Source organism: Dromiciops gliroides, chromosome 1 (assembly GCF_019393635.1).
Source record: "Dromiciops gliroides isolate mDroGli1 chromosome 1, mDroGli1.pri, whole genome shotgun sequence".
Classification (NCBI taxonomy): domain Eukaryota; kingdom Metazoa; phylum Chordata; class Mammalia; order Microbiotheria; family Microbiotheriidae; genus Dromiciops; species Dromiciops gliroides.
In genome coordinates this window covers 21,989,254-22,013,872 of record NC_057861.1, presented here as the reverse complement: position 1 = coordinate 22,013,872, position 24,619 = coordinate 21,989,254, and positions in this window count along the sequence as shown.

The window sequence follows — 24,619 nt, the reverse complement described above, 5'->3', positions numbered from 1 at the left end:
CTCTCTTTCTCATCCTCTCCTGTCTCCTTCCCTCCCTCCCTCTTCCCTCTCCCTCTCTTCCTCTTCTCTTTCCCTCTTTCCCTATCTCTCCCTCTCTTCTCTCTCTCTCTTCTCTCCCCCTTTTTCCCCCTCCTTCCTCACTCCCTCTCTCTCTCTCTCTCTCTCTCTCTCTTTCCCTCCCTTTCTCCTTCCCTCCCTCATACACACACAATACCAGCAAGCTTCACCCATAGAGATCTGATTAAGTATCATTGCTAGAGAGTGGGTTATGCTGAGTGTCATGGCTGGTATTTCCCCTCAAGAAGATTGGCAGGAAAGCCAAATTTTATTTTTAGAACCTGCTGAGAATCTGGTCATCCAAGTCAGGAAAACTCCTGAAAACTCCAAAAGCCTTAGAGCTGGTGGTATGCTGGTAAATGTTTAACAACCAGCTTTCTGAAGGTAGGGTAGGGTTGTGGGAAGTAAGTTAATTTACATTATTAAAATTTTCTCCATGACTTTCTTAAGTCAAGACACTCAACAAAACAATCTGAGGTATACGTGCTCACACTGAAAATGTAACAATTTGCTTTGATCTGAGCTGAAAGCAGCACAGGCCAGCAAGTTGGAACCCTACTATCTGGACAGGGGAGGGCAGATGGGTATAGGTGAAAATGAAGGTGATATATAACAAAGGATAACAATAAAAATTCTAGAGGCAACATGGGGTACTGGGTAGAGAGTAGACCTCAGAACTAGGAAAATCTGAGTTCAGGTTCTCCCTTTAGGTTTGAGACTCTCAAAAACTCCCACTGTACTGAGAGAAACCTGACCCTCCAGTTCTGATATGGTTAGCTTCTTTTCTTTTCCTTGATGGGAAGAAATACTTCCCTAGTGGTCTTTGAGCTGGCTGTTACCATTCCAAAATAAGAGGAAGCAACTGGAACTTAGTAAGGGTCAAACCTACCCATTAGGGAAATCACTTTTGTAAGTGAATGGAGGATAGATTGGTGTGAGGGGAGACTTAAGGCAGGGGGATCATTTATAAGGCTATCACAATAGTCCAAGGCAAAGAAGGTCTGCATTGGCGGGGTGTGTGGCTGTGGGAATAGAGAGAAGGGGACAGAGGAGATGGATGATGTGAAGATAGAAATGACAAACTATATGTTCAAGTGACACAAAAGACTCAAGAATTCCACTGGGTGCCTAGGAGCATGATGGTGTCCTTGACAGTAATAGGGAAATTCAAAAGAGGGATGGTTGCTGGGGTTTTTTTTTTTTTTTTTTGGAAAAGAGAATGGATTCAGTTTGAAATGTCTTTGGGATATCCAGATGGAAGTAATGTTAATGTCCAATAGGCAGTTGGTGAAAAGGGACTGAAGTGCAGGAGTATGTATATGTATATATGTTTATAGGTCTATATATACATATATATGTATAGATGTATTATGGAAACACATATTTGGGAGCCATGTGAATGGAGATTATAATTAAATCCACATGAGCTGGTGAAGTTACTAAGAAAGTGTAGAGAGAGAAGAAAATCAGATCCAGGACAAAATCTTGGGGGAACATCAAGAAATTTAGACTTGATGTCAGGAAAAAACTTCCTATAAAGTAGAATAATTCTAAAGTGGTTAGTTTGGGAGTTGCTTCTCCTTCACAAAAGAAGATCACTTGTTAGGTTACATATGTTACAGAAGGAATTCTTTTTTTGTGGAGGTGTGGGGGATATATGGGTTGGATTAGATGACCCCTGAGATCCGTGCCAATATTGAAATTCTGTGACTCTGTGAGGTCAATTCTGTCTGGGGGGTTTTGGGTGGAGTTGGGAAGCCTTCTTTTAATGGAGTGTTCTCTGAATATCTACCAGGTATTGCCTGCTTTTCATCTCTTGGGTTTTAGCAACTGCTTGCTTTTCCAGGATAGTTTATTGTATATATTTTGTAGGCAGGCTATAGTTTTCCTGTAACGATCTGTAATAATTTGGAATCCAGAAAAAGTGGAGACCAGCAATGATGGATTACTCAGAAACCTCAAACTTTTTTTTTCTTTCAAGAAGAAAGTCGTAAGGGAGTAGATGAAGTGAGAACTGAAGTACCTCCCCCAAATGGAGATTGACTATATTTTGACTGGTAATTGATGAGGGAGTCATGTCTGAGTCAGCTGTGTTCAAGGCCATTGACTATTTAACGCAAAGGTCAAAATTGACATGAAATTCAAAGACACAGGATAAGTATGAGAAGATGACCTGAATTTAATTATAACCAAGCTGGCTTGACCTATTTAAAACCAAGTATTTGTTAAATACTTTGTGCCAGGCACTATGCTAGATGATACAAAGTTAAAAGTGAATCAGGCCCTGCCTTCGATGAGCTTTCCTTCTATCAGAGAGGAAAGATGTATAGTTATTCCTTCCACATTGCAACTTTCTCCAACTAGGTTTCAGTATACTGCAGGTTGACATGAGAAATTAAATGGGAATTTCTTTGGGAGTTTTGCACAAGCCACAAATGACACAGAAAAAGTTTAGAAACTTAGAAATTCATAATATATATGTATAATATTGTATAATATCTACCCAAATTTTATAATAAGGTACTTTAAACACCCCATGCAAGAAAAAGAAAGAATTCAAACTTCTTCTCTGGTACAAAAGGAGGGCCAAAAATTTTATGCAGATTTACCAGATTGCCAGGGCCCATATCCCTAACCCCAGTAATGTGGAAGGGCTCACTATACACACATAGGCACATTCATCATTTGTATAAAATACATACAATGTGATCAGGGAATGGACTAATATTCAGGGGATCCAGAAAACCTTCATGAAGAAGGTTGTTTTTTTGTTTGTTTTTTTGTTTGTTTTTTGTTTGTTTTTTTGTTTGTTTTTACAATCCACAAATGTTCTTTTAATCAGTTCTTTCTATAGCTCTGCATAGTAAGCTTCCTCATTAGTTCCTTGGGATTGTCTTGGATCATTGCACTGCTGAGAGTAGTTTAAGTCATTCACAATTGCTCATTGAACAATACTGCTGTCACTACACACAATGTCCTCTCAGCTCTGCTAACTTCACTATACATCGATGTTCATTAGTCTTTCAAGGTTTTTCGGGGATCATCCTGTTTGTCATTTCCTGCAGCTGTTTTTTTTTTTAATCTGGAAAATTTATTATGGTAAAGATGTTGACTCTGTAACATCATTTGAAAGGATTTTAATCAGTACAAAGCAGTTACTATAATGAGGGGGACACAAAAATTTGAAGCTACCTAGTCAGTATGCATTTGCAGCTGAGGGTAACAGCTCTTTTAGACCACCAGCACAACATTTATATCATACCTACTGTGTGCCTAAAAGCATTACAAATATTATCTCATCTGAGCCTACAAGAAGATTCCTCTTAGAAGCTCTGGTTTCCTTCAAAACTTAGCTCGAACACCACCTTCTAGAGAAGTTCTTTCCCACCTCTCCTGCTATTGATGTCTTCTCCTCTAAGTTTACCCTCTGTCCACTCTATGTAATGGGAGTCTGGTGCATGCTCAGAGTTTCTCAAATGGAATATCTCCATGTGGAGACACTGGGGACCTTGTTTCCTACCTCTAGGAGAATTGATGTCACATGGAGAGATTTTCCTTGAAGAAACTATGGATTATGTGTGGACATTCTGGGATTGGTTCCCATTGGCTGAACATATGAAGAAAAGAAGCACTTATACTGGCTGTGGAGGTATTTAAAAATGCCTTTCTACATCAACCACTTTCTCTCTGCCTTTACCAATGAAGGAAGTGCAACCTACATCCTGGTATGTTCAAAAGGTGGGGGTGAGGGAATAGTACATTGGCAAACTGGCTTTCCAGGGTCTGGGTTTGTGGCCAATGTGGGTTGATGCCCCGAGAAGTAATGAATGACTTTTGGGACTCTAGTCTATTGGTAACTGAGACAAAGTCTCAGTTGGCAGTGGTGCTACCTTTGAATGTGAACTTGGTAGGACCAATGTAGGAACCAGGGCGAGTTGAGTCTACTCTTTTCAGATACTACGGTGTTATAGAGGATAAGGGAGAATATGGCCTGGAGGCATTAGGAGAAATGTTTGCAGGGGGTAGCTAGGTGGCGCAGTGGGTCAAGTACTGGCCCTGTATTCAGGAGGATCTGAGTTCAAATCCAGCCTCAGACACTTAACACTTACTAACTGTGTGACTCTGAGCAAGTCACTTAACCCTCATTGCCCCGCCCTCCTGCCAAAAAAAGGAGAAATGTTTGTATCCTTTCTTCATGGCAACTTTTCCCATCATGATTTCAAGATATTGTGAGTCAGTATAAAAAATTAAATGGGAATTTTGGGGAGTTTTGTGGAAGTCACAGATGCCACACAAAGGTCAGTAGATGACACAGAGCCTATGATCAAATACTTAACTCAAATTTTACAATGTGCTGTAAATACCTTATAAAAGAAAAAGAAAAAAAATGAAGACTTCTGGTAGGAATGGAGAGTCAAAAAAATTTACATGAATTTTCCAGGTCAAGGGGGTACTGGACCCTAACCCCTAAATGTGGAATGGATAACTGTACTTTGTTTTTTTCTATCTTTGAAATAAATAACATTTTATAAAAACTAATCAATGGACCTGGGGAGCTAGTCCCTGATGCTAAATAGTCAGGGGTCCAGATGACAGTAGGGAAAAGATACACTGTAAATTCCTCAGGGTGCCCTAGAACCCTGAAGAATAAATGTAACAGGCTGGTTCTGAGAGAGAGGTCCAGAGTCTAAATACTACATCTTATATGTATATAGTTATTTATGTGTTGTTTCCCCTATTAGAAAGTAAGCTTCTTGATTGAGGACAGGCACTATTTTTGCCTTTCTTTGTATCTCTAGCACTTAGCATGGTGCCTGACACATGGTATATGCTCAATATATGTTTGTTAATTAATGACAGAAAGGAATGGAATAAGAATGAGCAATAGTGTTTCATAAAAGGCAACATTCTTTGGGAAGGAAACAAGCCTATAAGAAAACTGAGTGAAATCAAACTCAGCCAGAAATTCTATATTCATAGATAAAACTGGAAGGAAGGATAACAAACAGATGGAAATGGAATAGATTTTCCAGCGTTTCTTTAGTGGTTTATTTTTGTCATCAGTGACCATGGAACCACCATATTTAGACTCTAACCCCTCAGTACTGGAAACAAAATTTATATCAAAGGATAAAAAGTTAATAAGAGGAGATAAATATGACCAAATAGTCACAAAAGAAACCTGCTGGGGACAACCCAATTTTGAAAGCACCAAAGTATCAGTTTTTCAAGATATTTATAATTGAGGAGAGTACTTAATGAAAAAAAAAACTCTGTGGTGTTATTACAAAAGGTACTCATTTGGTAGGGGAACACAAAATATTTTCTCTCCAAAACAGGTATGTAATCTGCCATGGGGGCACCACCATGTGCAGAAGCCCCATTACAGAAAAAAGTAAACCCAAGAATCAACCCATATATCAAGAGAGACAAGTTGAGAGAAAAAGTGCAAACTTTCAAATGGTTAATAAAATGTCTTGGAACTGAAGGTAGATGGGAAGAGTCAGTTCCTCAACATGTCATTTGATTCTTATTGCCTATAGCCCTAGAGACTCCTAAGGGCAGACTTCTCTGGTGAGACTATTTCTTTCTTTGTCAAACTTTTTGTTGAGTTTTAATCTCTCTCCCATTCTGAAGATCTTACTTGCTCTTGTGCATTCTATCATTTCCTTGAATCTCTATACCTTCCTCGATTTCTGTTTTAAGACTTGAATAAATGTAGGAGTTGAGTATACATGCTTGTCTTTTGTGTATTTTGAGTGTTTGTGGAAGGGATGAGGAGGAAGGAGTAGAACTGGTCTGGAATGAATATAAAAGATTCACTTGTCGTTGTTTGATTCAGGAGACAGTCCCTTGGGAGAAAGACAATAACCAGTTTGGGCATAGCACACATGTTTTAAATCAGCAAAGTTGATAAATTTGAGAGGTAAAGACTAGAGAGTTTTATATTTGAACCAACCCCTGAATGCACACGAGCCCAGCTTTATTAAGTCCAATTCAAAAACAAAAGAGATGCAGCCAGGGGAGGGATTGTGCAGTTGGCCTTGGCCCTAGGTCCCTATATTCTTGGCACTTGGCTTTCATCTTTTGCATTGAATCCACTTAAGTCTTCAGCCCCTCCCTTCCCCTCCACTCAATTCCCCTCTCCTTCAGGACCTCACATTCTTTTTTTTTGATGAGGCAATTGGGGTTAAGTGACTTGCCCAGGGTCACACAGCTAGTAAGTGTCAAGGGTCTGAGTTCAGATTTGAACTCAGATACTCCTGAATCCAGGGCCAGTGCTCTATCCACTGTGCCACCTAGCTGCCCCACTGCGTCACCTATCTTCCCCTGGACCTCACATTCTTTTTTTTTTTTCTTTCTTTTTTTTTCAGTGAGGCAATTGGGATTAAATGACTTGCCCAGGGTCACATAGCTAGTAAGTGTTGTGTCTGAGGCTGGATTTGAACTCAGGTCCTCCTGACTCCAGGGCCATTGCTCTATCCACTGCGCTACCTAGCTGCCCCTGGACCTCACATTCTGATAGTAGCTACTACATGCAAATAATTGCCCCTTTCTCTATAACTTAACCTTCATTTTACACATGGGAAAATTAAGGCCCAGAGGGATTAAATCACTTGCCCATTATCCTGCAAGTAACCAAATGGCAGGAGTTTGGGATTCAAACCCAACTCCTCTCACTCTTTGATAAACCTTGTCTCTGTCCATAGATAGGGAATGGTTAAACAAATTGTGTCATTTATAATCCCATACCTGAAGATATTATGAATATGCAGGATTCACAGAAGTGCAGAAGGACATCTAATAAAAATAGCTAACACCGGGGCATCTAATTACAGTGGATAAAGCACTGGATTCAGGAGGACCTGAATTCAAATCCAGCTTCAGACACTTGACACTTACTAGCTGTGTGACCCTGGGTAAGTCAATTAACCCTCATTGCCCCAACAAAAAAAAAATTGCTAACGTTTACATGGACTTTTAAAGTTCACAAAGTGGTTTACATATAATATCTCATTAGATCCTTACAACAATCTTAAACTGAATTAGAAGCAAGCAGGACCAGGAAAACAATCTATACAGTGATCCCAAATGCTTAAATGGAAAGAGTTTAAGAAGATGGAACCTAAGAGAATGCATTCTCCTCTCTTCTTTGCAGAGGTGAGGGACTGGAGTGTGTAACACAGTGTCCACTCTCAGGCTTGGTTGATATATCAGTTGGCTTTGCTTGAATTGCTCTCCTACTCCCACCTTTCTTTTACTCTTTGTTGTAATTTATGTCACTGTAGGAAGGAGATGGGAGGGAATAATATATCTGGAAATGAAGGTGATGGGAAAAAATAGTAAGAACCGGTGAGGGCAGAGGGGTGTGACACATTTCTCTCTCCTCTCTCACTTTTTTTTCCTTTCCAGGAATGGAATGGCTTTCTGGCCCTGGATCTGCATTCACAAAGTGGGCTGCTTCTGTCCTGGGACCATTTGGAGGTGAGGAGTGGAAGGCAGATACATGGGGAGTAAGTGAACAGCTAAAGGTTTGCTTTTTTGAATGATTCCTCAAATGAGCAGTCTTTATGTGAAGGGGACTGCGAATGTGTGAGAGGGAGGGATTCTGAAGGGCATTGAGTCTTGTTTTATTCATAGCCACAGATGGGTGCCTGCCTGGAGAGCCAACTACTTACTCCAAGCCTTTTTACTCACAGCTTTCTCTAAGCCAATTTACCAAAAGTCTCTCAGCTTGGGGAGGCTTCCAAGTCATGAGTGAGTTACTCAAAACCAAGGCATAGGAAAGTGACGAGACCTGTCCAATGTCACACAAGAAGCCTGGGGCAGAGAATCAAGGCAGCAATAAATAGGTTGTTGATTCTCTGGTTCTGCTCAGAAGCTTGTGGTTGGGCTTCTGTTCATAAATGCATTCCAAGCCCATCCACTTCTAATCCTATATGCCCCCAGGAGAGGACACAGGAACTGCCACAGATATTTATTGAGGTTCTTTCTTCTCAGAGCCAACTGATAGACTCACAGAGCTAGAGTTGGAAGGAAACTTCACAGAGGCAAAGTGACTTACCCAGGGTCACGTAGGCAGGAAGCATCAGCATCAGGTTTTGACATTAGAGCCACTGTACTGTGTGCTTCTGTGTTATGGGACTGAGGACATGGAGAATTATAAGGCAGAGCCTCTTGGGTATCACATCAATAAATGGGAATTTCTAGCCTCATGAACTGCTGAGGCTACTGTGTTAATTAAATTATTGGGGGGCTGACTGTTTCTAGCTAAATTATTGGTGGCCAGACTGGCTTTTTTAGAATATTGCTACTTATAAATTAATGATTAATGGAGGCAGCTAGGTGGCACAGTGGATAAAGCACTGACCCTGGATTCAGGAGGACCTGAGTTCAAATCCGACCTCAGACACTTGACGCGTACTAGCTGTGTGACGCTGGCCAAGTCACTTAACCCCAATTGCCTCACACACACACACAAAATAACGGCTATTGTATCAGTTTAGGCAGTAAGTATTTATCATTAAATCACATTAAATGTTAGTCAAGAATTGAACATGTGGTAGTTAACACAAGCAGAAAATACCCTAGCACCATATCGTCCCTGAGAGAGAGAGAGAGAGAGAGAGAGAGAGAGAGAGAGAGAGGGAGAGAGGGAGAGAAAGAGAAGGAGAGAGGGAGAAAGAGAGAGAGAGAGAGAGCAAGCACAGGTCCTAACAGCCTACTGTGTCCTAAGAGGGGAGCGCTCACCAACTGACAGCAGATCCAGACCAAAAGTAAGTTCCAAGATGGCACTGGCCGGGAGCCTCCTGTGTTCCTGACTTTTATACTCTTTCACAGCGTGTCGTTCCACACTGATCAAAGCTAATTTGCCATTTTCTTCTCCAGCTCATTTTACTGATGAGGAAACTGAAGAAAACGGGGTTGTCTTGCCCAGGGTCATACAGATTTGAACTTAGGTCTTCTTGACTCCCGGCCCGGTGCTCATGCCACGCTGAATTTTCTCTTTTTCTGACTGTTGCTGTTGAGTTGTTTTAGTCACATCTGACTCTTCATAATCCTATTTTTTGGTGTGTCTATGGCAAGGCTACCTTGGAGGTCCTCGAGGACTTTTCCAGCTCTGGATCTAGGAGGCCATGATCCTAGGATGGAGGGGGAGGGGGAGGGAGGGAAGGTGGAAGGGAAGGAGGGAAGAAGGAGCTGCCTTGTGTGGTACCATTTTCCTGTGACTGATTGATTACCTTAGTGGGCTGGAGCATGACCTGCAGAGGCTCAGTCTCCTTGGGGCTGGTTAGTGTTGCTGCATTGCGTCACTGGCTGGTGCTCCTCACCCCTCTAGCTGTCTGACCGATACACATGAGCTCCTACTTTTTGCCTCATTTGATGCCACTTAAGAAGCATATGTAGAGAAATTTTCTATGGCCTTTCTCTCCTTGTTTGACATGTTCTCTTGCGGATATTGGGCACGGCTAAGCAGACAAATTGTGCAGAAGGAAGAGAGTTGGATTTGGAACGAGAATTAGAATTGAATCTCATCTGTGCTACTTGAGATAGCTCGGTGATTTGGTGGATAGAGCGCTGGGCTTGGAATCAGGAAGACTCTTCTTCCTGAGTTCAAATGTGGCCTCAGACACTTACTAGCTGTGTGAACCTAAAGCAGTTCTCTTTGTGGTGGCTAAGAACTGGAAATCAAAAGAATGCCCATCCATTGGGGAATGGCTAAACAAGCTGTGGTATATAATGGTGATGTGTGTGACCCTGGGCAAGTCACAACCCCAATTGCCTCACCAAAAAAAAAAGAGGTATATAATGGTGATGGAATATTATTGTGCTATAAGAAATGATAAGCAGGATGATTTCAGAAAGGCCTGGAAAGACTTCTATGAGCTGATGTATAGTGAAGTGAGCAGAACCAAGAGAACATCGTACACAGAGACAGCAATATTGTTTGAGGAAAAACTGTGAATGACAACTATTCTCAGTAATACAATCATCCAAGACAATCCCAAAGGACTAATGATGAAACATACTATCCACTTCCAAAGAAAGAACTGATATGGATTGAACACAGATTGAAACATGCTGTTTTTCACCTTCTTTCATTTTTTATTCATTTTTTCTTACAGAAAATAACTAATATGGTAATATTTTAAATAATTGCACATGTATAACCTATATCTGCTTACTGCCTCAGGGAGGAGGTAGGGGAGGGAGAGAAGGAGGGATAAAATTTGGAACTCAAAACTTTAAATAAAAATTTTTATTATTTAAAAAAAGAATCAGCTAAAATCACATCTTCTCTAATAAGGCTTTTCCAGTCTATCTTAATTCTAGTACCTCCCCTTCTGTTGGTTATCCCCAATTTATGCTATAGGATGGACAACCCTCACTGTGGAGATTAATAATGCACTGAAATGTCCTCGGTCACAAGGGCAGACAGGAGAAGGGAAAGATGCCTCAGTGGGTATCTATCTCTGTCACTGAGGAAAAACACAAAACAAGACACTTCATGCTTTATAAGTTCATGACTCCTCCCACTGTCACTTCCCAAGAACAATGGCTACTATTTATATAGGTTTTGTAAAGCACTTTACAGATATTATCTCACTTGATCCTCATAACCCTGAGAGGTAGGTGCTGTTATTATCCCCATTTTTCATTTGAGGAAACTGAGGCAGACAGTGATTAAAGAAATTGTCCAGGGTCCCAAAGATAATGCCTGAGGCTGGATTTGAACTCATATCTTCCTAACTTCAGACCCAGTGCCCTGTACTGTGGTACCACCTAGCTGCCTAGTAGAATGTAAGCTCCTTGGGGGCAGGGACTCTTACATTTGTGTTTTTCTCTCTAGTAACATTGCATACAGTTTATAAAGAACCTGTCTCCAAGACAGGAAGACCTGGGTTCAAGTCTCACCTCTGACACATACTGGCCATATGCCCCAAGTGCCTTGACCTCCCAGGGCTCTAGACAACCCCATAAGATGATAATTTTCAGAGAAGATGCAGACGTGTTGGTAGAGGAGGTCCCTCACCAGGGAGTTTAGTAAATTACAGGTCTGGTCCCCATCCCTCATACCTAGCATGGACCACATAGGAGGCACTTAATAAATGCTTATAGTTGATTGACTATGTTAGTTATAGTGTCTCTGAGAGGCAGTGGAATATCCTGGAAAGAAGTTGGGATCTAGAATCAAAGGATTAGGGTTTAAATCCTGGCTATGTACAAAGGAGGGCAAATGACTTTAGGCCTCTGAACCTCAGTTTCCTCACCCATTAAATGGGCATCTTCATCCTTACACTGCCTTTATCACAGGGCAGTATTGTGGAAAAGTTTGTAAACCATAAGGCATAAAAGGAGTCATTAGTAATCTTGATAATAATTATAATATTTATTATAATCATTATAATGGTTATGACAACTGTTAAAAATAATTCAATTTTTTTGCGCCTCTACATTGTAACTTAATGGTTATGATAAATAATAAAAAATGATACAATTTTTTGTGTCTGCACTCACAATATAAGGCAGTGTAACAGAATAAATAAAAAGCTGACCTCTAAGTCAGGAGACCTGGCTTCAAGTCTCACCTCTGACACCCACTGGCTGCGTCACCTTGGCCAAGTCCCTTCACCTCTGAATACTCTAGTCAATTCTCTAGGACCATAAGTTGCAGAGAAGGTGTGTTGAACTGCCTTTGTGGAGGAAATTTCCTTACTCTAGAGTTCCCTATGTCAATATCATCACAGGTATAAGCCCCATCCTTGTTATTTGTATACAGAGAAGGATTTGTTCAATTTTTTGTCCTGCTAGAGCTCATGTTTTGTCACTTGCAGGGGTTGGGGGGAGTCCAGGCAGCTGGCAGCCCCTCATTCCCCTCAGTTCCATGATTTTTGAGGGCATCAAGCTGGGATTAACCCCTGTGGTTCCCTCAGAGGCTCTCACCTGTGAATATTTCAACCAAGGATGCATTAATTAGTTCCGGAGAGCTCCCTGCTTTTTTTCCCTATTAAGCAATCTGAAGCTCAGAGGAGAGATTGACAGATTCCCCTCTGAGAGGGGATGGTTGGAGGCCTTCCAAGGGAACAGGCAGAGCTCACATACAAGGGCCTCTTGGCCAGATTGGCCTACTCCCTGGCTGAAGAGCTCATCTTTCCTACCTCCCTGTCTTTGCTTCTCCACTGCCTCCTCCCTACCAAATGGAAGCCTACCTATTCTTCAAGGCCTAACTCAAATTTCACCTCCTCTATAAGGTCCCTATAGGGCACCTAGGTGGTGCAGTGGATAGAGCACCAGGCTTGAAGTCAGGAAGACTTGAATTTAAATACAGTCTCAGGTAGTCTCTTGAAGCTACTCTTGTGTCTATATGGCAGTAATAGAACTATCCCTTCATTTTCTATGAACCATCATAGGCCAGGGAGAAGCAGAAGATTCTTGCAATTTCGGTCCTTTTTTGTGTGGCAATGACACACTCTCTTGTTGGTATGTAGTTATCTGTACCATGTCTCTCTCATTGGACTGTATTATATGCTCCTTAAGCTCAAGGGCTGTTTTTGCCTTTCTCTTTATCCCTAGCACTTAGCACAGTGCCTGGCACACAGTAGGAGCTTAATAATTGCTTGTTGACTTGACTTAGAATCAGGACCAGCAGAGAAGACTGAGTATAGCTCCAGGAGATCAGAGGACTGGGAGCAGTGTCCCATGAGGTGATCCCTGCAAGGGCCATGTTGTAGTAGAAGAAATTTAGAGCTGAAAGGACCTAGGTCTGAGTATTGGTTCTTCCACCACCTACATGACCTTGGGCAAGTCACTTCTCCTCTAAAGCAGGAGCTGTCTACAACCATCACATAGCTAGTAAAAGTCTGAGAAATTGGCTTTAGTTTCCTCCTTTATGACATGAGAGGGATTCTATAATTTACCATTTAATAAGACATAAAATAGATTCATTAATTCTATAGAAAAAAAGTAACAAACATTTCCCATTCCTTTTATTTTTGGCCGGGCAATGAGAGTTAAGTGACTTGCCCAGGGTCACATAGCTAGTGTCAAGTGTCTGAGGCCGGATTTGAACTCAGGACCTTCTGAATCCAGGCCTGGTGCTTTATCCACTATGCCACCTAGTTGCCCCTCCCATTCCTTTTTGATACATTTCTCATATCTATTAGGGGAGGGGGCATACCTACCCCACTGAGAATCCTTGGACTAGAGTATTCCCAAGGACCCTTCGAGCTCTAATATTCTCTGTTTCAATGTCTCTTTCTCACAGGCCTGATTCTCTATGTTCTAAGGCTCCTCCCAGCCCTGACATTCCCTGTTCTGAGGCCCCTCTTAGCTCTGACCTTCTCTGTTCAAAGACATATCCAGCCCTTAGCCATTCTATGTTTTAAGGCCCTTTCCAGCTCTGGCGTTCTGGTTTAAGATACAAAATGTGTCTCCTAGCTCTGACACTCTTTTGTTCTTACCTTCCCTAGGTGCTCAGCCCAATGTGAGAACCCCACTGGGTGCCTAGGAGAGACCTGAATTGAAATGAAGTAAGGCCTCCTCTTTTCAAGCCAGGCCTGCTGCCAAGGCCCCTTCCCGGATCCCCCTCTCTCCCCTCCAAGACAAACCAAAGTCAGAACATTTAACTCCTCCCCTCCCTGGGGCGGGTGGGACCCATCCCCGCCCCCACCCTCTCTTCTCTTCTTACCTTCCTGGCCTCGTATTTCTCAGGGAGAATTTCCCATGGGTTCGAAGGAACTCCATTCTCTCTGCCAGCCTGCTGGGTCACGGGGAGCCGGAAAGACTGAAACTGTCCTTGGTTGTAGGCTCAGTTCCTCCCTTAGGCCCTTCCCTGGCCACATGGGCAGGAGCTAGGCATGCCTGTGTGTGGTTGAGCGTGTGGGGGGTAGGGCTGGGACTACTGTGGGAAAGTTCACAGGTGGCCCATATAACTCTCTTACTTCAGTTGTTCAGACTCCAGCCTACCCTCTGAGACTCCTTCCTCTAGCCTGTGCCCTGGCTGGTATTTATTACGCACCTACTATGTGCTATTTGCTGTCCCAGCAAAGAAGAAGAGGAGTCACTGAGTCAACCTCTCCCCTCCTTTTCTCACCCTGGAAGATCTCCAGGCCTATAGAATTAAGAACAGTTTGGTCTTTTTAGGGTACACATGGAGAAGAAAAGGGGCTCACAGAGAGAATAATGAAGAGATCACAGATGATCACAGAGATAGAGATGGAGGGGACCCCAGAGGCCATCCAATCCAACCCTCACAATTTTAGAAAAGGAAACTGAGGTCCATAGAGGATGGGCCAAATGACCTGTCCCAAATTTGACAGCTACTATGACTATTATGATCACCCCCATTTAATGAATAAGGAAACTGAAGGTGAAACTTGGCTCACTGAGTAACTGAGGTTGTAACTTAACCCACCATGGGATTACTAGTGAGTATCAGAGGCAGGATTTGACCCAAATTTTCCCTGATTCTAACTTCAGCATGTCATCCATTAAGCTGTTTCCTGAGATCTGAGGGGTTGCCAGAAGCCGGGGAGCAGGCAAGAACTCAGAGACATGCCCATGCTGGTGATCTGAGGACAGCTAGTCCCAAGGTACCTGAAGACAGGAAGACTGTTCTGTTTCCTCCTGGAACCAAAGCCTATCAATCAATCAATCAAGAAGCATTTATTAAGGACCTACAGTGTGCCAGGTACTGTGATGGGAAGATAGGTGGGAGCCGCCAGTCCACTTTGAGAAGATAGGAAACTCATCTTTCCAAGGACTAAAACCACCTCCCTCCCCATATGATCTCTCAGCTCTTCCCAGTTACCCATTCGTGAGGCCATTCCCAGGTTCTGTGCAGAATTTGCTCAGGGCTCTTTGCAAATGCTCTTGTCCCAGGAAAGGGTTATGCAGGTCTATAGGATTCTGGCGGTCTATGGTGTCCCTTCCAAGGTGAGTCTTTTGCACCCAGAATTGCTGATGTTAAGAACTGAAAAGGACCTTAATGGTCATCTAGAATCTATCTACACCAGGAGAGTCAGCAGATCCTAGATCCAGAGCTAGAAGAGACCTTGGAAACCATCAAATCCAACCACCTCATTTTACATATCAGGAAACCAAAGCTAGAGGTTGCCTGATTTGCTCAAAGCCACACAGATGTTTTTTGGTTTTTTGGTTTGGTTTAGGGTGAGGCAATTGGGGTTAAGTGACTTGCCCAGGGTCACACAGCTAGTAAGTGTTAAGTGTCTGAGGCTAGATTTGATCTCAGGTCCTCCTGACTCCAGGGCCAATGCTCTATCCACTGTGCCACCTAGCTGTCCCAGCCACATAGATGGTTGACCATTGGAAGCCAGTTTCAGCACTTGCCAAACAATAGTTATCCAACTTTTTCTTGAAGGCCCCACTACCTCCTAAGGCAACCCATTCTACTTCCGGACAACTTAATTGTTAACTAGCAAGACCATAGAATCTTGGGGATCAGAACAGCCCTTAGGGCCCTCTAAGGCAACTAGTAGTACAATGGATAGAGAGCTAGATCAGGAGTCAGGAGAGCCCAAGGTTAAATCCAGCCTCAGGTATTTACAAGCTGTTCAATAGCCTGGGCAAGTTACTTAACCTCTGGCTGCCTCAGTTGTTTTATCTGTAAATGGGGATGATAATACCATCTATTTCACAGAGATTGCTGTAAGGCTCAAAGAAGATATTTGTAAAGCACGCTGCAAACCTTAAAGCAGTATATAAATGTTAGCCATTATTGTCATTGTTGTTACTGTTACTGTTGTTGCTATTATATCCAGGGCAGCTAGGTGAGATAGTGGGAATCAGGAAGAATCTAGGCCTGGAATCAGGAAGACTCATCTTCCTAAGTTCAAATGTAGGCTCAGATACTTACTCACTGTGTGACCCTGGGCAAGTCACTTCACCCTGTTTGCCTCAGTTTCCTCATCTGTAAAATGAGCTGGGGAAGGAAATGGAAAGCCACTTCAGTATCTCTGCCAAGAAAACCCCAAATGGGGTCATGAAGAGTTGGACACAATTGAAGAAATAAATTATTTTTCATTATTTTTGTGTTGTTGTTGTTTTTTTGTGGGGCAATGAGGGTTAAGTGACTTTCCCAGGGTTCACACAGCTAGTAAGTGTCAAGTGTCTGAGGTCAGATTTGAACTCAGGTCCTCCTGAATCCGGGGCCAGTGCTTTATCCACTGCACCACCTAGCTGCCCCCTGAACAATACATTATTATTCCAATAGGAACAAACTCAACCAACAAGTGGTCTGCTGGCCTCTTGCTGAACACCTCCAATGAGAGGAAACTCTCTGTGTGTCCCAGGGCAGAGCTTTTTATTTACATCAACTCTAATTTTGTCTCTTCTCCCACACCCTTCACACTTCCCAGTGTTGTTTTCCATTGAGCTCTTTCAGAGAAGGGCTGTGGGCCAGGCAATGGTGGTTCCCTTTTTCCCATATCAAAAGATACTTCCCTTGTTTATTCCCTGCCCCTATGTAAGACATGCTTTACACACTTCCAGCTAGCCTCATGACTGGGCTATTTAAATCTTCTGCCCCAGATCCCTCCCCTGCTTCCATCCTATCCCAAGCATAGAATGTGTACACACACACACACACACACACACACACACACACACACACACACACTCACACACAACATGACTTTTCCTTTTCTGTCACTCTAGGCTAATGATGAATTACTAGCCTCTATCATGTTATACCTCCTTGGTTTTCATTAGCCTAACAGCCTCTGAGCAGTCCCAGGAAACTAGAATGATTACATTCATACATTGCACACTTCTTACTTTCTCAAACCAAATTACTTTATTAACTCACTTGATTCCTGACAAGATGTGATGATGAGTAAACTGGGATTATTCTTTCTTGGTTTGTTGGTGAGGACTCTGAGGTCCCAGAGATAAGAAATCACCTGGTGAAGTTCATAGAGACCGTGCGGGAGCCTGAACTAGAATTCAGATGTTTTGACACTTGAGTTTGTGATGAGCTCTTTTTAATTAATGACAATAGCTGACACAGGGCATCTAAGCAGGAGGAAAACACATGATAAGTGGTCAAAGAATCAGTTTTTTTGCTAACAATCAAATCACGTAATCCATGGCCCAACACTCTGGGCTCACAATGACCATGTCTATCTCCAATAAGAGCGTAGGTATGGCTCATGTCTAGGTTTCCTCAAATTTGGGTAACACAGGCTCCAAGTCCTCTAGAAGCATTAAAGGTAGAAAATGCCTGTGGGCATAGGACAATCTATGCCATCCCATTGAAGATACAAAAGACAAAAGTGATTATAGGGGCCCATAAACAGATATAGAAACAATATAAGAGACTCCGAATCTCAACAGCACCCGTAACAACAGATTTAGACCAGATATAAATAAAAGCTGCCTAACAATTAGAATGATCTGAGAGTGGGAAGCTCTGCCTTAGGAAGTGTGGTGGGTTTCTCCTCTGTCAGTCCTTATGCAGAGGCCGGACAACCACTTTTCTGCTCTGTCGTATAAAGATATTTAAAGTACTCACAGTAGATCCCAAAAGAAATTAAATTGGAATTTGCCTTTGGGGCAAACTTACTAATTGTGTGATCAAGTCATATAACCTGTCTGCCTCAGTTTCCTTAGCTGTGAAATTGGGATAATAATATCATCTACCTTGTAGGGCTCTGGTGAAGATTAAATGAGATAGTATTTATAAAGAGCTTAGCACAGTGTCTGGCACATAACTGGTGCTTAATCTATGCTTGTTCCCTTCCCCCATTTCTTTTCTTCCCTACCTTCTCTTTCCTCCTCCTCCTCCTCTTCCTCTTCTCTCTAACCCCCTTCTGCTTTCTTTATCTCTCCCTCCTTTCCTCCCCTCTCTTACACACACACACACACACACACACACACACACACACACACACACACACACACACACACACACACAACTACAACTCTTTCCCTAGACTCCCATTTCTCTTATGATTCTACTCTATCATTGGGCTACTTCTAGGCACATACTTTGGGCCTGCTAAACAAGCCATGGGTCTCCCATCAGACCTGCACTGTCTGAATAACTCATTATCATAATAAAGGGTAGACTAAATGAACCCTAAGCTCCCTTTTAGGACTAAATCCTATCACCTATGAAATGTTTGTGCTTAGTTCCATTTGGGGAAACCAAACCCATTGGTTCAATGGGCATAGGCCAATTAGCTTCACACCACCCCATAGTCTCACATTATTTCCCTAACACCAGCTACTCTATCAATAGAACCCCTAAGCCTTCACAGGGATCATCCATTTCACAAATATGGTTTGGGGTTGTGTGGGGCTGTACATAAAGGGGCTAAATGATTTGTCTCCAGGTCAATCCACTCTTACTCATGGAAACTCCATCAAAAGTCCCCTGGTTAGTAGAACTAGTATCTCCTTGGGGGCAGCTAGGTGGCACAGTGGATAAAGCACCAGCCCTAGAGTCAGGAGGACCTAAATTCAAATCTGACCTCAGACTCTTGACACTTACTAGACCCTGGGTAAGTCACTTAACCCTCATTGCCCCACCTAAAAACCCCCAAACCAAACCAAACCAAAAAAAATAAACCCCATCCCCAACAACCAGATCTCTAAAATGTGTTCAATGTGAATAGGGCCCTCTTGCCTTTTTCCCAACATAGTATCTCAGAGTTTTAGAATTGGAAAGGTCCTCACTGACTATCTTCCACCCCCAAAATACACACACACATACACACACACACAAGCACATATACACACAAATATCTCCACTGCAACATGCCCCAACAAAAAATCATCCACTCACTTGTTGAATCCCCCCAAAGAGGAGAAACCCACTGGTCCCAAAGCAGCCCATGATACTTTGAGACAATTCTCATTGTTATTAGGAAATTTTTCCTGGAACCAAGCTTAAATTTCTCTTTTTATTATCTACATTCATTGTTTAGAGTTGTGACTTCTGACCACACAAAATCTCAGCATTTTAGAGTTGGAAGAAACATGGGTGATGGTCTAACCCAACTCATCCCCCCAAAATCATCTCCAGTTAATATACCTGACAAGAGACCATCCAAAAACTGCATGAAAATCTCCACTGAGAGGGAAATCCCATTGCCCCAAAATATTCCATCCTAACTGGGGTATTTCTCATTGGTTTTCCTCCCTGACACCAAGCCTGAATGTGCCTCTTTGCAACTACCACCCTTTACTCCTGGTTCATGCACAATTTCTTTCCACCCATCAGTGCCTTGGTACCCAGTGACAAAGACCTGTTGTCAAAGGAGTTTGGCCTCTGTGCTTCCTCCCCTTGGCTCTGGCTCCATAAAAACATCATTCAGCCTTTCCCTCTGGCCCAGCCTGAGGTTCCCTAGCTCCTCATTGTAGAGGCTTGTTGGAGCAGAGAAAAGCCCATTTCTCATTGTGTTGGCATTTGGAACTGCTTCAAGAAAGTTGCATCAATCTGCTAAAATAGAATGGGGCCTAGCCAGCTCTCAGGGGCTGAGATCCCCCCTCCGAGAGATGAGCTGCCAGGACCAAGGAGGTCTTTGGATGACACTGGCCTAAGACTGATCATCTTAACATTCTTTAGGTAGGGTAGGGGTAGTGCTGAGTGCCTGAATAACAGATTAAAATAGGTTAAAGGAAGGTCAAGGTCTCTTTTGAGGAAAAACTTCAAAATAAATGCCTACATCAGCTTAGCCAGATGGGTGAGAGATGCTTTGATTAATTCAATAAATAATAACAGCTGGCCTTTCTATAGCATTTTAAGGTTTGCATGAAAGATAGTGTCACATTAGTGAAGAAAGAGCTGGTCTTGAAGCTAGGAGAGACTGGGGACGAATCCTTCCTCTGACAAAATCACCTCATTTCTCAATGTGCTTGTCCAGTGGGGTCAAACATAGAAAAGAGAAACACATACATAAAGATCCCTCCAGGCCACATATTGATTTAGAAAACCACATATTAAGACTATTTTCTATTATAGTTTTGTTTATTTTCTTAAATATTTCCCAATTACATTTTAATCTGGTGTCCCATTTGTAAGTCACAGAGAAGTAGCTGATGTGTATTTAAAAATTTTTTTTTTTTTTAGTGAGGCAATTGGGTTTAAGTGACTTGTCCAGAGTCACACAGCTAGTAAGTGTTAAGTGTCTGAGGCCGGATTTGAACTCAGGTACTCCTGAATCCAGGGCCGGTGCTCAAGCCACTGTGGCATCTAGCTGCCCCAGCTGATGTGTATTAATGGAGGGATGTTCTTCACCTGGGAGTTCACTGTACCAACGAAATCACAGGGCAAGTTCCCATCCCTTTTAAAGTTTGTAAAGTGCTTTATATATATTATCTCACTTGAGTCTCATAAGAGGCCTGTGAAGGACACGCTACTAACATTAATTTTATGATCTCTGTTTTACAGAAGAGGAAACTAAGATTCAGGACTGCATGACTTATTTACAGTCACCCAGCTAGTAAAGTGTATGAGGCAGGATTCAAACCTAGTCCTTCCTGACTTCAGGCATGTGTTTTTTTCTATGATTTTACCTCTTGTTTCAAATAACAAATTGTCACAATCATCTATCTAGAGCTGGAAGGGGCCACAGAGTTTATCTAGTCTAAACTCCTCATTTTACAGATGAGGGAACTGAAGCCCAGAAGGGTGACGTAGCTTTCTCATAGTTAAAAAAAAGCAGGATTTAAACTCAGGTTCAGGTGGCACAGTGGATAGAGCACTGGGCTTAGAATCAGAAAGAATAAGTTTTATGGATTCAAATCCAGCTTCAGATATTTCTTTAGTTGTGTGACCCTGGGAAAGTCACTTAGTCTTTTTTTGGGGGGGGGATGGGTAGGTGGGACAATGAGGGCTAAGTGACTTGTCCAGGGTGACACAGCCAAAAAGTGTCAAGTGTCTGAAGCCAGATTTGAACTCAGGTCCTCCTGAATCCAGGGCCACTGCTTTATCCACAGCGCCATCTGGTTAGCCTTTTTTGCCTCAGTTTCTCATGTGTAAAAATGAGCTGGAGAAAGAAATGGCCAAGCACTCTAGTATCTCTGCCAAGGAAACCCAAATAGGATGACTAAAAGTTGGACATGATTGAAACAACTGAACAACAACAAAATGATGTAGCAAGCACCAGTAGTTACATGGGGATATGTGGGCAATGTCCTTAGGAACAGAGAGATATTTCCGCACCCACTGTTTTTCAGTGTCCTGTTGTTGAAATATACCCCTGTTTCTCAACATGGCTAGCCCATGGCTCATAGAGCAGGGATATAAGCAGAGGTAGGTCAGATGGAGCCATAGACTCTTTCTGCCCCACCCCCTTGCCTTCTGAATTTTCTTCAATCTTATGTTCTTGACACTGGAAAAGGAAATGGCAAACTACTTCAATAACTTTGCCAAGAAAACCCCATGGACATTATTGGTGTTATATGGTCAATGGGAATATGAAGAGTCAGACACAACAACGAATTTCGTTGACCTTATGTATGGTGTAACGATTGGAATAACGCCACCTGCTGGATACTTACTGTAGAAGAGTTCTGCCCATGAAGCGAAGGTCTTTGAGGGCAAGACCAGGCATCAGGAAGTGACGCAGACTAGTGGGAGGAGGAAGGAAGAGACTGGCGCTCAGTCTCGGGCTCTCTCTCTTTACCAAATTCTTATTCTCCTTAATAAATGCTTAAAAGTCTAACTCTTGCTAAAGCTTATAATTTATTGGCTACCACTCATTAAATATTTTAGACAGACTAGCTAGAATTTTAGCCCTTAACAATGGTGTCCTCTCTTTAGCTACTGAATCTGCCATTGAGAAATTCTAAGATTAGCTCCACTTCATCCTCTATATATCTTGTTATTACATAGTTGTTTACATGTTGTCTCTCTCATTAGACTGGGAACTCCTTGCAAGTGAGGGTATCTGCAGTGCATATCTGGAAACTGAATTGTGAGACAGATTACATGTATACATATGTACATACATATACATACAAACAGCACCCAGCTTCCTGGTATATTCAGGAGGGACTAGCACCTCTGGTGTGAGGGCTTGCCAAGCCATTTCAGGGGCTGTTCATCCATCTTTGTTGTCTAACTGTCATCCAACTGTCACCTATGGTTCCAGAAAAATCCATCTTGGCCGATGGGCTGAAACATGTTGAAGACTGACAGGTCTCAAAGCCATCAATGAGTTGGGGCGTGTGTGTCTCCTCTAAGCATGTGAAGACTTCCCCATGAGGAACGGGCAGGTGAGAACAATTTGTTCCAATGACCATGCAGCAGGTTCTGTGGAACGCTTAGAGCGTGGTCAGACACAGAAGATACCAAGGTCAGCCACTGCATCCTGGGCCATTAATAGTCATCTTGACTTCCTTTTTGCCACTGGACTTGGATAGCTTTGGAAGAGAGAGCGAGGCTGACAACTTTGTGCAACTCTGCCTCAACTAATTCATCCACGAGTCAAAACATCCTGTGATTTCATTGGTCCTCTTAGAAAAGAAAGGACAAATAACAACATTTCCCACATGATGAGGAGATCTTGATACCTGGATCCAGTGTTCCTAAGTCATTCATTTGTTGATTGGAAACAGCAAATGGGCCAATTTGTCTAGAATGTTCAGTGAGAAAAGGGCACGAGTGTCTATCTGTGTTATTGGCCTCTGTTCCCTTTTTGAAAATATAAGCTCCCTGAAGGCAGAGGCCAGGCCTGGACAACTCTCTTCAAATAGTATTCTGTGGAAGCCAGAGTTTGTAATGGGCTTTTGTGCAACAATAATTGCATGCTGTAGAAATAGCAATGGAAAATTTTAGAGCGGAATCCCCTTGATATTATTGGGAGTCCTCTCTGCTTAGGAGTATTCTGGGTCAGGTTACTATAAAAAGGATGCTTGGATGTTAACCTCCATTCACCAAGACTTCCTATACTGAGTTCATCTCGATCAAGGAGCAAGAGAAATCTCTCTTTCCTTTCCTAAAGCTATAAGAAAATCAGTCATGTCACCAAGTTTAACATCCTGATCACCCAAATGTGTAGTCCCTGGTCCCAGAGCTGAGCAGCACCCTGGCCCAGGCCCTTGTTAGACTCTGATCCAAGTCTCTGGAAAGGAAGTCAGGCCTCCATGGCTTACAGGGCCCCAGGATTAAAAACTAGAGGGCTCATCCTGTTGTTGTCAGAGCGAGGGTAACTGCTAGCATCAGAGAAGCATGGAGTATAATGTAAACTCCCTGAGGGCAAGCACTGATCCACTTTTGTTTTTGTAGTCCCAGTGGCTCATATAGATACCTGGCACACAGTAAGTGCTTAATAAATGCACATTGATGGCTAGTTGACAAAATATCAAGGAATACAATAAATCCTTTGAGGACAGGGACTGTCTCATTTTTGTCTTTGAAGCCCCAATGTCTACCATCCCATAGGTGCCTAATAAATGTTTGTTGATGGATGGATTTACCTTGTAGAGAGAACACCAGTTCAGAAGTGGGGCACACTGGGTAGTTCTGCATCTTCTACTCACTTGCCTATAATTTCCAGAAAGTCTCAAGCAGCTTCCTGAGTCCTAGTGAGAAGAGGGCATAGAGTGAAGAACACTGGATTTGGAGTTAGAGGACTTGGCATACTCTACTTCCTACCTGTGTGACTCATCCGTCTTCCAATTTTACAAATGATGAAACTGAGGCACAGAAAGGTCAAATGACTTGCCCAGAGCTACACAGCTGGCAAGCCACAGGGCTGGGTCCTCTCCCAATCCAGTGTCTCATCACTCTTCTGGGCTGCCAGCTGAATGTGGCTTCATTCAGGGGATGAACTTTGTCTTCCCTGGGTATAAATAGTGGCCAGCAGGGTGTTTGTGTCAATCCTTGGAATTTTCTGGCAACAAGAGCCATAGGTCTGAATGCCAGTGAATGTTTTGAGAAAAATACCCCTCCGGCTCCAAAAGGGAAATGAAAGAAATTTCTTTTCATCATCCACTGGTGAAGGAATCTTCTGTATTCTTCATAATTAGAATCACAGGATAGATTTAGAATTTAGAAGACATTAGAAACCGCAGAGTCCAAAGCCTTCATTTTCCAGCTGAGGAAACTAAGACCAAGAGAGGTGAGGTGAATTGTCCAAGGCCACAACAGCTTGTAAGCAGCAGAGCTGGGATTCAGACCCAGTTCCCCCATTGGAGTTTCAGTGATCTTTTGCAGGTCTGATGATGACACTATCGTGCATTGATGGGGTGGTAGAAATTTTTTTCTTCTCCATTTCTTCTTCCTCCTCTTCTTCTATCTCCACTTCTTCCTCCTTTTCCATATCTTCCTTCTTCTTTATGTCTTCCTTCATGTCTTCCTTCTTTCCTCATCCTCCTCCATCTCCTCCTCAATTTCACCTTCTCCTCCTCCTTCATCTCACCCTCCATCTCTTCCTCCTCCTCTTCCTCTCTACCTCTTCCTCTTTCTCCACCATCTCCTCCTCCTCCTCCTTCTCCTTCTCCTTCTCCTTCTTCTTCACCTTCTTTGCTCTTCTTAACTATTACTGTTTTGAGTCTGGACAATTTCATTGGTGCAAGCTCCCTTTACCAA